Below are 10,501 nucleotides of genomic sequence, written 5' to 3' on the forward strand. Positions count from 1 at the left end.
AAACTTTTAATTTCACAAATAGTCTAAATGAACTCTAAACCTGTATTTTCAGAGACAGTAGCTTCAACTGAACAAAATAAATATACAAAATATACAAAAAACATTTCTTTCATATAATTCGTTTGTTTAGAAATTTTGGTTATAAAGAAATTTTGGTTATAAAGAAATTTGGTTATAAAGGAATTATGACCTGAATGAAAAGAAATCCTGCAAATTAAGAACTCAAAAAGAAAAAGTTTATTTTTCCTTATCATATTTACAGTATGTATATTATAATGAAATTTTTGAAGTTAAGACTCTATAAGTAATTTTTTAATGTTGCATGAAAGAAAAATAAGTGATTATCAGTATAATCAAATTTTTCTAAACCAAAATCTACACAATCTAAATGATATAGAAAATTCTACAAGGAAAATTGTAAACAAGCTAGTGCACACACAGCACACATCCATGTCAAGATTCTAATGAGATCATAAAACACTTTATTCTCTCAATTATCATGAGGTCAGTGTTCCTATTGGCTGTAGTTTCATAATAAAGGCATGATTTCAGTCTGTGGAGGAAGATAATGGAAGAAACTTCTTTCCAATCATCCAGCTTAACAGAAGTGGTAGGAAATGACTTTTATTTTAAACAACCATAAAGAAAGTTATTTCACATATAAAGAAAATGCTAAGAGAATTAAGATATCACTCAATGAAGAAAAGAAAGGTAATGTTAAACATAGACATTTAACAGTTAAGTATAGAAATGTCTCAACAACAGTGACTCTTTGAACATCCCTTGAATCCTGCCTTTCACACCCTGAAAAACAGTCTGCAGACTATGCTTGTGCACATTGCAGCTAGAAAACTCACTGCTGGAGGCAGCTCCAAAATACGATATGGCACCAAAATATGTCTGGTTCCAATTCTGCCCCTTGAGGCCATCCTGAACACCCTTAGTCATTCTTGAACATGACACCTCTTCAAAAATGCAAAGGCAGCTCCCTCAGACCACTTCTTCCCCTTAGTCTTACCCGGATTAAAATCCTCAACCTTTCTTTCAACCTCTTCTTAAATTACATGGCTTCAAGTCTAGTCATGGTCTTCTCCAATCTGTCTATACCCCTCATAAATTTAATGTCCCAGTGGTGACCTAGTGTGACTAGTTCTGAGATTGGAAAAAAGCACTGAGAAAAGATTCAGATGAGAGAAAAGCAATGAAAAATGTAAAAGAACCAAGTTTTATCATTTAGCTGCAATAAAAGGGAAAAATTCTCTTGTTGGAGAAGGGTAAGGAAAAAGTTGGTTAGGCTAATCAAAGACTTGACAACGGTGATATTCACTTATTCTATTCAAAGTATCACTTCTTATTAGAATATATTATTAGAAGATGTTCTTTTAGTTGCTTGTTCAGTCATGATGATGTTATATGAGCAAGTAAAAAATACATAGAATACATATTTTGAATTCTTTCTAAAAATTAATTTTCTGTTTAGTTGTGAAACAAGGAGCAGTAGAAACCTGCCCTTCTGAGTAATTTGAAATTCAAAGTAAGTTGAATTATTGGGGCACCTGGCTGGCTCAGTCGGAAGAGCATGCGACTCTTGATCTCAGGGTTGTGAGTTCGAGCCCCATGTTGCGTGTAGAGATTACTTAAAAAAAAAAATCTTTCGGGGCGCCTGGGTGGTGCAGTCGGTTAAGCGTCCGACTTCAGCCAGGTCACGATCTCGCGGTCCGCGAGTTCGAGCCCCGCGTCGGGCTCTGGGCTGATGGCTCGGAGCCTGGAGCCTGTTTCCGATTCTGTGCCTCCCTCTCTCTCTGCCCCTCCCCCGTTCATGCTCTGTCTCTCTCTGTCCCCCAAAAAATAAATAAACGTTGAAAAAAAAATTAAAAAAAAAAATCTTTAAAAAAAAGTAATTTGGGGCCTGTGGGTGGCTCAGTTGGTTAAGCATCCAACTCTTGATATCAGGTCAGGTCATGATCTCACAGTGGTGAGATGGAGCCCCTCGTGGGGTTCTACACTGAGTGCGTGGAGCCTACATGGGACTCTCTCCCTTTCTCTCTCTCCCTCCCCCACTTACGCTCTCTTGTTCTCAAAATAAATAAATAAACTTAAAAAAAACTATTAAAATGTGAATTGTTTAAATATTTTGATAATTAATTCCTTGCCTGGTACCAAAAATATTTTAAAGCAATTTTTTATTATACATATAAATTATTACAGTGTAATCAGAATACCAAAAATATGTAGGTAATGTAACTCATGAGATAGCTGCCTACAGATGCTAAGATCTTGGCCTAACCCAGCACTGCACTAATCACCAATGCCTGTTTAAGAACTCCAAACCAGAATCAAAGATGGTAAAAACCAGGAAGGACCTGGGAGATCAGCTACTTCCAGTTTTCAAACAGGCTCCATAAGGCTTCAGGTAGCAGAAACCTGACCTGGGGATGGGGGCGGAGAGTGATGGATGAGCACACAGGGCTATTACAAAGTATTTCACTCCTAAAAATGATGTGGTAAATAGAGGAAAGAAAAGAGAAGAAGAAACTGAGGTCCATGGTGGGTAATTAATTTTCTGAAGTCACATAGCTGATTAGTGGTAGAAATAAGACCAGTTACCAACAATCTTTTCTCAATTTTCTCCTAACTTAGCTCATCTTACATTGTTTAGCTCATGGGTTCTTAAACCTTTGAGATAATAAAATATCAAGCAACAATAATGCATATGTATAATATCTTTTCTTCAAATTTTTAGATAAAATATTGAAATAATGTAAACTCAGAATGAAAAAATAAGAGATGTTGCATTATCTGCCATTGCTATTGTTGTCACGTGGCTTCTTTAAAAATCTGAATTATTATTTCCACTATTTATTAATAGTATAACCAGTATTCCACAGAATACTGTCACTAACAGTCTGGTCACTAACTGAGAAAGTGAGTGAACATTAAACACAACAATGAGGGGCGCCTGGGTGGCGCAGTCGGTTAAGCGCCCGACTTCAGCCAGGTCACGATCTCGAGGTCTGTGAGTTCGAGCCTGAGCCCCGCATCAGGCTCTGGGCTGATGGCTCAGAGCCTGGAGCCTGTTTCCGATTCTGTGTCTCCCTCTCTCTCTGCCCCTCCCCCGTTCATGCTCTGTCTCTCGCTGTCCCAAAAATAAATAAACGTTGAAAAAAAAAAAAATTTTTTTTTTAAATTAAAAAATAAAATAAATAAATAAATACAACAATGCAATTTAATAATCATCTTATCTTTGACTAATGCAGCCAGGAAAGAATGACGTAGTTTTAGAAAGTGAAAGACAGTTCTATGGCCAGGTCAGTATACTTAACAGTGCTGTTTATTAGCCAATTTGCTACATTTTTCAAATAGACTGACAACTCAATACAGTTTAAAACTTACAGAATTTATCCATCTACATTTATATGTCATTTCTACTCTTTTTTTTTGAAGAAGAAATAAAGAAGTAAACTTTTTTTCTCCAAAAATATATAAAATAATATTCCTTGTGCCACTCCTCACCCCCATCACTACTGCCTCAACTGTCACTACCCTCATCATTATCACCTTAGTGGCACATTTCGATCTCAAGTTTTCAGTGTTCACTCTTACATGTCCATTTAATACATGTCCCTACTACACTCTGTACATGCTTATATCAGGTAAATAAAAATAGCTAATGCTTAAGTTTTATTGAAAACCATGCACAGCAATTTACACCTCAGCTCTTACATCATCAGTTGCCTATGAGGTAGGTACTACTAAAACTTTGGTTGGCGAGCGTAATTTGTTCCAGAAACAAATTTGTAATGCTTGCAACGTTTGCAATCCAAAGCGCTTGTGTACCAAAGTGAATTTCAAGACCCATTGGCTCAGTTGTAATCGTGTGACGTTCAGCATCACATAGTACTCGTATTGTAAGACATCACTCGTGTATCAAGTTAAAATTTATTAGAAACGTTTGCTGGTCTTTCAGAACACTTGCAGAACAAGTTACTCACAATCCAAGGTTTTACTGAATTATTATTCCCATTTTATAGATGAGGAAACTACTACAAAACATATACTCAACAAATACTTGGAAAATGAACAAAGAAGTGAGTCATTAAAATGTTGGGAAATGTCAGGTTATGATGTCACAGTTCGTGAATTCAAGCCCCACGTCGGACTCTGTGCTGATGACTCAGAGCCTTGAGCCTGCTTTGGATTCTGTGTCTCCCTTTCTCTGCCCTCTCTCTGCCCTTCCCATGACCCTTTCTCTCCCTCAAAATAAAATAAACGTTAAAATTTTTTTTAAATGTTGGGAAATGAACTTATGTGAATCACTTGAACATGAAAGCAGTTTCTTTGTAGCCTGGAGTCATGGAAAAAATACTGCATTTATAATCAGAAGCCCAGCTTTCAGGCATCACTCTATCACCACCTGTGTTATCTTAGACTGTTTCCTCTGCCATTAAATAAGGACTAAAATAATTTGTAACTCGCAGGAATAATAGTAGAATTAAATAAGAGTGCTATGCTGTGATGCCATTGTATAAATATTTGCTATTAATGTTAAAGCTTATATTAAATACAAAATTATTTCCAAAATCATATATTCACAAGACTCAAACTACTATATCTCTTTGGATCTAGGTATTTTAACTTAATTTACTCCTAGCCACCAACATAAGCAAAACAGACACAGAGAAGCTATTTTTATCACCTGAGGACATCCCCACAGTGTACAAGTTAACTTCATCTTCCATTTCTAACGGCCTATAGCCATGGTACTATCTCTAGAATGTGATGGGGGCCAATGACCCCACTCAGGCATCCTTGGTGGATTCCTAAATTCCTCTGCTCTGGCTCACATTCTTTTAATCTTTCTGTTCCAGAAGCCTAGGACACATGTGCCCTGCAGTTACCACGGGGACCCTTGATGCCCCTTTGTAACGTTAGGTTTCCTGTGCAGAAACTCCAGGAGAAAATAATCTTTTCAATAAACTAGCAGGAGACCCTTGGTTTCCATTTTTCCAATCACGAAATACTATATATATATATATATACATACACACACACTTACTGAACAGATTCCTGATAATAAGTAATGCTGTTATTGTTATTAACACCTATACCTGTCCTGATTCTCATAGGGGGAAAAACACACTTTATATCTTCCATGGACCAAGCTTTCCTGCATTAGGATCTATGTCATTCTTCAGAGTATATCCAAAACATAATTGAGATTTATTAATGTAGGATAATCATGATATGAGAAATCTGACATGCACACAAACAAAAATAATTTCTGCTTATCCTAAAATATATTAGCATATTTTAGGTTAAATATTTCTCTTCATAACCATGTTTTATTTCTCATAACATCAAGTATACATTTTTATATTTATGCATCCATTAATTTGGCAAATATTAACTGCATACCAGGTGCCTGATATTGTGCAAAGTGCTAGGATTGAAATCAAGAACAAAGCACACTTCTTGTTCTTAAGGAAGCAACATTCCAGAGAGGGATATAGGTAAGCAAGCAAGCTGAGAAGCCAGGGAAGAGTTCCCTAAAGAATTGTAGACTTGGGGCACCTGGCTGGCTTAGTCATTGGAATACACAACTCTTGATCTCAGGATCGTGTGTTTAAGCCCCACGTTGGGCATAGAACTTACTTTAAAAAAAAACAAAAACAAAAACAAAAACACAAAACCCAAGAGTCCTAGACTTGAAGGTTGAATAGGAGCTCGCCAGGTGGAGGAAGTCAGATTATAGAGCAGCAAGGTAGCAGGGAGATGGGAAGGAGAAAGACACAGGAGAAAGTCTCATACTGAGGGAGGTGTATGTACATAAGCTGAGATGTAATAGAGAAAAGACTAGGTCAAAGACCTGAAGTAGTTCCAGCATAGAGAACTATGCTGGCTCCAGCATAGAGAATGAAGTAGGAGGAAAGGGAAAAGAATCTTGGTAGAAAAAATTTGGACTTTATCCAGAGGGCAATGGGGCCCCAAAATGAAATATATTAAGTAGGTAAAGCCTCATCAGGCAGGGATTTTTAAATTGCCAGAAATAGACTGCAAAGTATTTAAACTAATTGTAAATAGATTGGAGCTTCCTCCATTAATCCCCAAAGAGGCAGAATCATAACAAGAATATAGACTCAGACTCACTTAATAGGATCTTCGATTCTTTTTTTTTTCCCTCTCACTATTAAAAAGACAAAGCAGAACTTGCCCATTTTTTTTTACAGAACATAATTAAGTGCACAAAGGGAAGAGTTGTCTGAGATGCTTGAGATTTAATTTGCATATACTGGAGATAAATGTGGAGAAGACAATGTATATTTCTCTTAAGCTGTATTTTCAGTAAAAAAGACCCTAAATGAATGTAAAAAATAGGATATACAAGAAATACACTTGATTAAAATATGTCAATTAACCAACAAAAGTAATTTAGGATTTGTAAGAAGTTGATTTCTAAAAGACTTTTAAAAAAAACTTTCAGAAATAATAAATTAATTTTGATTTGATTACTTGACTTCTTGGATGGCATGTTGATTACTACTTTGACTATAAAATGATCTGTCTACTTCAGATTCTAGGTTAAATAACCTTCTAAAATGTTCCAAAAGGAAAATCTCTTAAAAGTACTGAGTATTACCATCTAATTACTAATTTCCTAGATTTCACATGATTAGAAACGACAGATACAAAATGAATATACCCGGCATGAAATCAGATCTTTGCTCTCATCCCCATAGCAGGCAATGTTCATAGTGTGCCAATGCCTTTAAAATACACAAAAAATACCCTTTTAAAAGAATTTAGGTTTTGATAGCTCTCTACCATTTCTACTCACAACACTTCTCACACCAAATATGTGGGAGCTGTCCATACAAGGCAATTCTCTGATTATCCACAGACACCAGCTGGATGTTCTACCGTTCACTTCAATTCTGACACTATCTCCCTGGAGTTGGCACAGACCCCACAGATGAAAGGCTCAGTTCCACAAGACTGCCCTGCTTCAGGCTCCAGTCACCAGTTTGAGACCGCCACCTGTAATGATCAACCAGCTATAAATCAGGGGTTCCCCAAACCCCCTCCTCAGGTTCAGCAATTTGCTAGAATAGCTGACAAGACTCAGGAAAACATTTTGTTTACTATTCCCAGTTTATTACAAAGAATTCAAATCAGAAACAGCCAAATGGAAGAGACGCATAAGGCAAAGTATGGGGAAGGGGCTCAGAGCTTCTGTGCCTTCTCTGGGCATGTTACTCTGATAGCACCTCAACTTGGAAGCTGATTCCCATCTTTAATCACTGGCCATTAGAGACTGAATTCAATCTCCAGCCTCTGTCCCCTCCCTTGAGGCCTAGGGGTGGGGCTGAAAGTTCCAGCCCTCTATTCTCATGGTTGGTTCCTCTGGTAACCAGCCCCATCCTGAAGCAATCTAGGGGCCCACTAGAAGTCACCTCATATCACACACTCAGGTATTACCTGTTATGAACAACCAAAGATGTACCTGTTGCCCTTATCGTTCAGGAAATTCCAAGGTTTTGGAAACTCTGTGTCAGAAATGGGAAGAAGACCAAATACATATTTCTTTTTTACACAGGAAGAAAAAGAAAATTGTAGGGATTATTTGGGAAAGGAAGATTTCTCAATCTTTCCATTTTATATTTGCCCAAAACTCTTTAAGAAGGGGCTTTTAACTGCAAACATGTGACCTATGAGCCAAAAGTCAGTATTTATTGGGTAACATGGACCCTTTGAAGCTTTGTTTTAGATTATGTGTCTTAGTTTAGGTTCCCCAAGAAGCAGATTCCGAAACAAGGATTCAAGTGCAACACATCTACTAGGGAGGTGCAGAGAATGAGGAGTGGTTGCCTTCCCTTCCTTGCCCCAGTAGAGGATGTCTTCAGGCCCAGCTACCATTGTAGGCAACTGGAGCTGATTACCCTGGGTACACTGGGTCATGGTGTAAAACCACCTGCCTCCCAATTCACCCAAAGGGCAAAGGAGCTCTAATATTTATCTACCACCTCCTACCAACTACTGGTTGAGGGCTTCTCCTGAGGATGTTAATTCTCTCACAGTCAGGGGATGTATGAGTACATACTGTCAAAGATAACAGATAAACAAAATTAGAAGTGACATGTGTCTTGGGATTTGTCCATTAGAAGTTATTTCACTGCTGTCTTTCATGGCAAAACCCCTCAAAATTTTTCTGTCTTCCCTGTCTGCAATTCTTCACCTCTTATTCTTTCTTGAGCACACTCCAATCAGGCTTTGGTACCCACCATGCCACCAAAACTACTCTTGTCGAGGTCACTAGTGACCCACCTAATGCTAAATTCAACAGTCAATTCTCAGCATCTTCCTTAACCTACCAGCAACACTGAATCCCATTGTTTGTTTCCTTCTCCTTGAATCACTTTCCTCACTTGGCTTCCATGACACCGTATCTCCTGGGTCCCCTTCTGCCTTATTGACTGCTGCTTCTTTAGACTCCATTCCTCCTCATTTTCTTAACCTCTTACAATGAAGTACCTCATGGCCCAGAGTCTATTCACTTCTCTATCTCAGCCACTCTCGCTATGGCCACCTCTCTTCATGTGGCTTTAACTCTGATCTGTATGCTGCACTGCACATGTTTATCTCCAACCCTGACCTCTCCACTGATCTCCTGACTTGTATATCCAACTGGACGCTAGACATTTTCACTTAAATGTTTGAAAGGCACCTGAAGCAGTCTGCCACCAAACAAACTCCTCATCTTTCCCCCAAAACTTGCTCCAAATACAAGCTTTCTCATCTCAGGTGATTGTACATTTTTCAGTGGCTCAGGCCAAAAACTTAGGATTTATCCTGGACTCCCCTCTTTATCTGTAAAGATCTAGATAAAATAACTGTAACAATCTCCTAACTGGCATCCCTTATTCTGCCCTTGTCCACTATGGCTAGTCTGAACAGAGCAGCCAAGAGATCCTTTTAAAATGCTAAGTCAGATCCTATCACTTCTTGGCTCAAAACCCTCTAATACTGCCCCAAATTATTCATAGTAAAAGCCAAGACCCTTAAAATGGCATGAAAAAGGCTCTAAGGGACACAGCCCCTCACTGCCCCTCCGACACCACCTCCCATCATTTTGCCCCTTATTCCTATTTGCTCCAGCCACACTGGTTCTTGTGGTCTCCTGAACATCCCAGACACCCTCCCACTTCAGAGCTTGTGCCCTTGCTGTTCCCTCTGCCAGGGACTCACTCTCATCACCTTTGGTCTTTGCTCCAATGTCATTTTCTCAGTGAATCCATTCATGACAACTTTTAAAATGTGAAACTCTCATCCTCCACCAGCACTACCTTTCTCTCTTCCTTGACTGATTTGTCTTCATAGCACTTATCATGTCCTAACATAGTGGATACTTTACTTATTTGGTTCAATGTCTGTCTGTGCCTTTAAATTATAAGTTCCACATGGCCAGGATTTCTGCCAATTTCGTTCACCATTGTGCCATCCGTATCACATTGTGACACCATTGTGTCGGCCTAGTACAGAACCTGGCATGTGGTGGTACCTCAACAAATACTTTAGTTAATTCACTAAATGTGTAATTAATTAATTAAACTGATTGGTTTAATTAACTAACAGTGACTGGTGAGAACAGAAGTATGACCGAAGTGGTCTGAGAAGTGACTAGAAAGTGAGACATATAAGACTGGTCATGAATGCAACACTTTTAAGAGGGTTGGGTCAGGGGTGCCTGGGTGGCTCAGTCAGTTACATATGACTCTTTATTTCCATTCAGTTCATGATCTCGCAGTTCATGGGATCGAGCCCCACATGGGGCTCTGTACTGACAGTGTTAAGCCTGCTTGGGATTCTCTCTCTCCCTGTCTCTGCCCCTTACCCATTTGCACTCTCTCTCTCAAGACAAATAAATAAACTTATTTGCAAAAAAAGGAGAAGGAGGTTGGGTCAGAAAGAAGATGAGAGATAAGGCAGGCACATGAGAGTGTTGAAGGACAAGGGGAATGTTTTGTTTTGTTTAGTTTTATTGTTTTAAGGCTGGTATCTTTGAGCACACTGATAGATTGAGGGAAAGAGACCAACAGTGTTGGAAAGGCCAAGGGCAGAGGGAAAGCCTAAATAATCTGAAGAAATGGAACAGGACAAGATTAAGAATGAGAAAGATTAACCTTGATTGTGTGAGACTCACTCCCCCCCCCCCCCTTCTAACACAGGGATCAGCAAACTTTTTAGAGACGGATAATAGTTTAGGGTTTTTAGGTCATAGGGTCTCTGATGCAACTACCCAACTCTGCCCTGGGATTGCAAAAGGAGCCATAGACAATATATAAACAGATGGACATAGTTGTCTTCCAAGACAATTTTATTTGCTAAAACATATGGCAGGCCCACGACTGCAGGGTGCCAACCCCAACTCTTAAGATTATAGGGGAGGTGGCATGAATGACAGTAAACTATAAGTTTATGAATTGGATTGGTGAGGGGTGGAAAT

The 10,501-nt window shown here is 38.7% G+C and overlaps 1 protein-coding gene across 1 annotated transcript in view; it reads right to left on the reverse strand.

Annotated features, from left to right (window-relative positions):
- The window catches only part of CDC14A (cell division cycle 14A), a 207,130-nt gene extending 197,859 nt beyond the window's left edge, over positions 1 to 9,271 (reverse strand). The window contains exon 1 of the mRNA XM_047870592.1: positions 9,253 to 9,271. The gene's annotated coding sequence lies outside the window, so the exon portion shown is untranslated. The remainder of the gene's footprint in view (positions 1 to 9,252) is intronic.
- Positions 9,272 to 10,501: the final 1,230 nt, after the last annotated feature.

Source organism: Prionailurus viverrinus, chromosome C1 (genome assembly GCF_022837055.1).
Source record: "Prionailurus viverrinus isolate Anna chromosome C1, UM_Priviv_1.0, whole genome shotgun sequence".
Taxonomy (NCBI): Eukaryota; Metazoa; Chordata; class Mammalia; order Carnivora; family Felidae; genus Prionailurus; species Prionailurus viverrinus.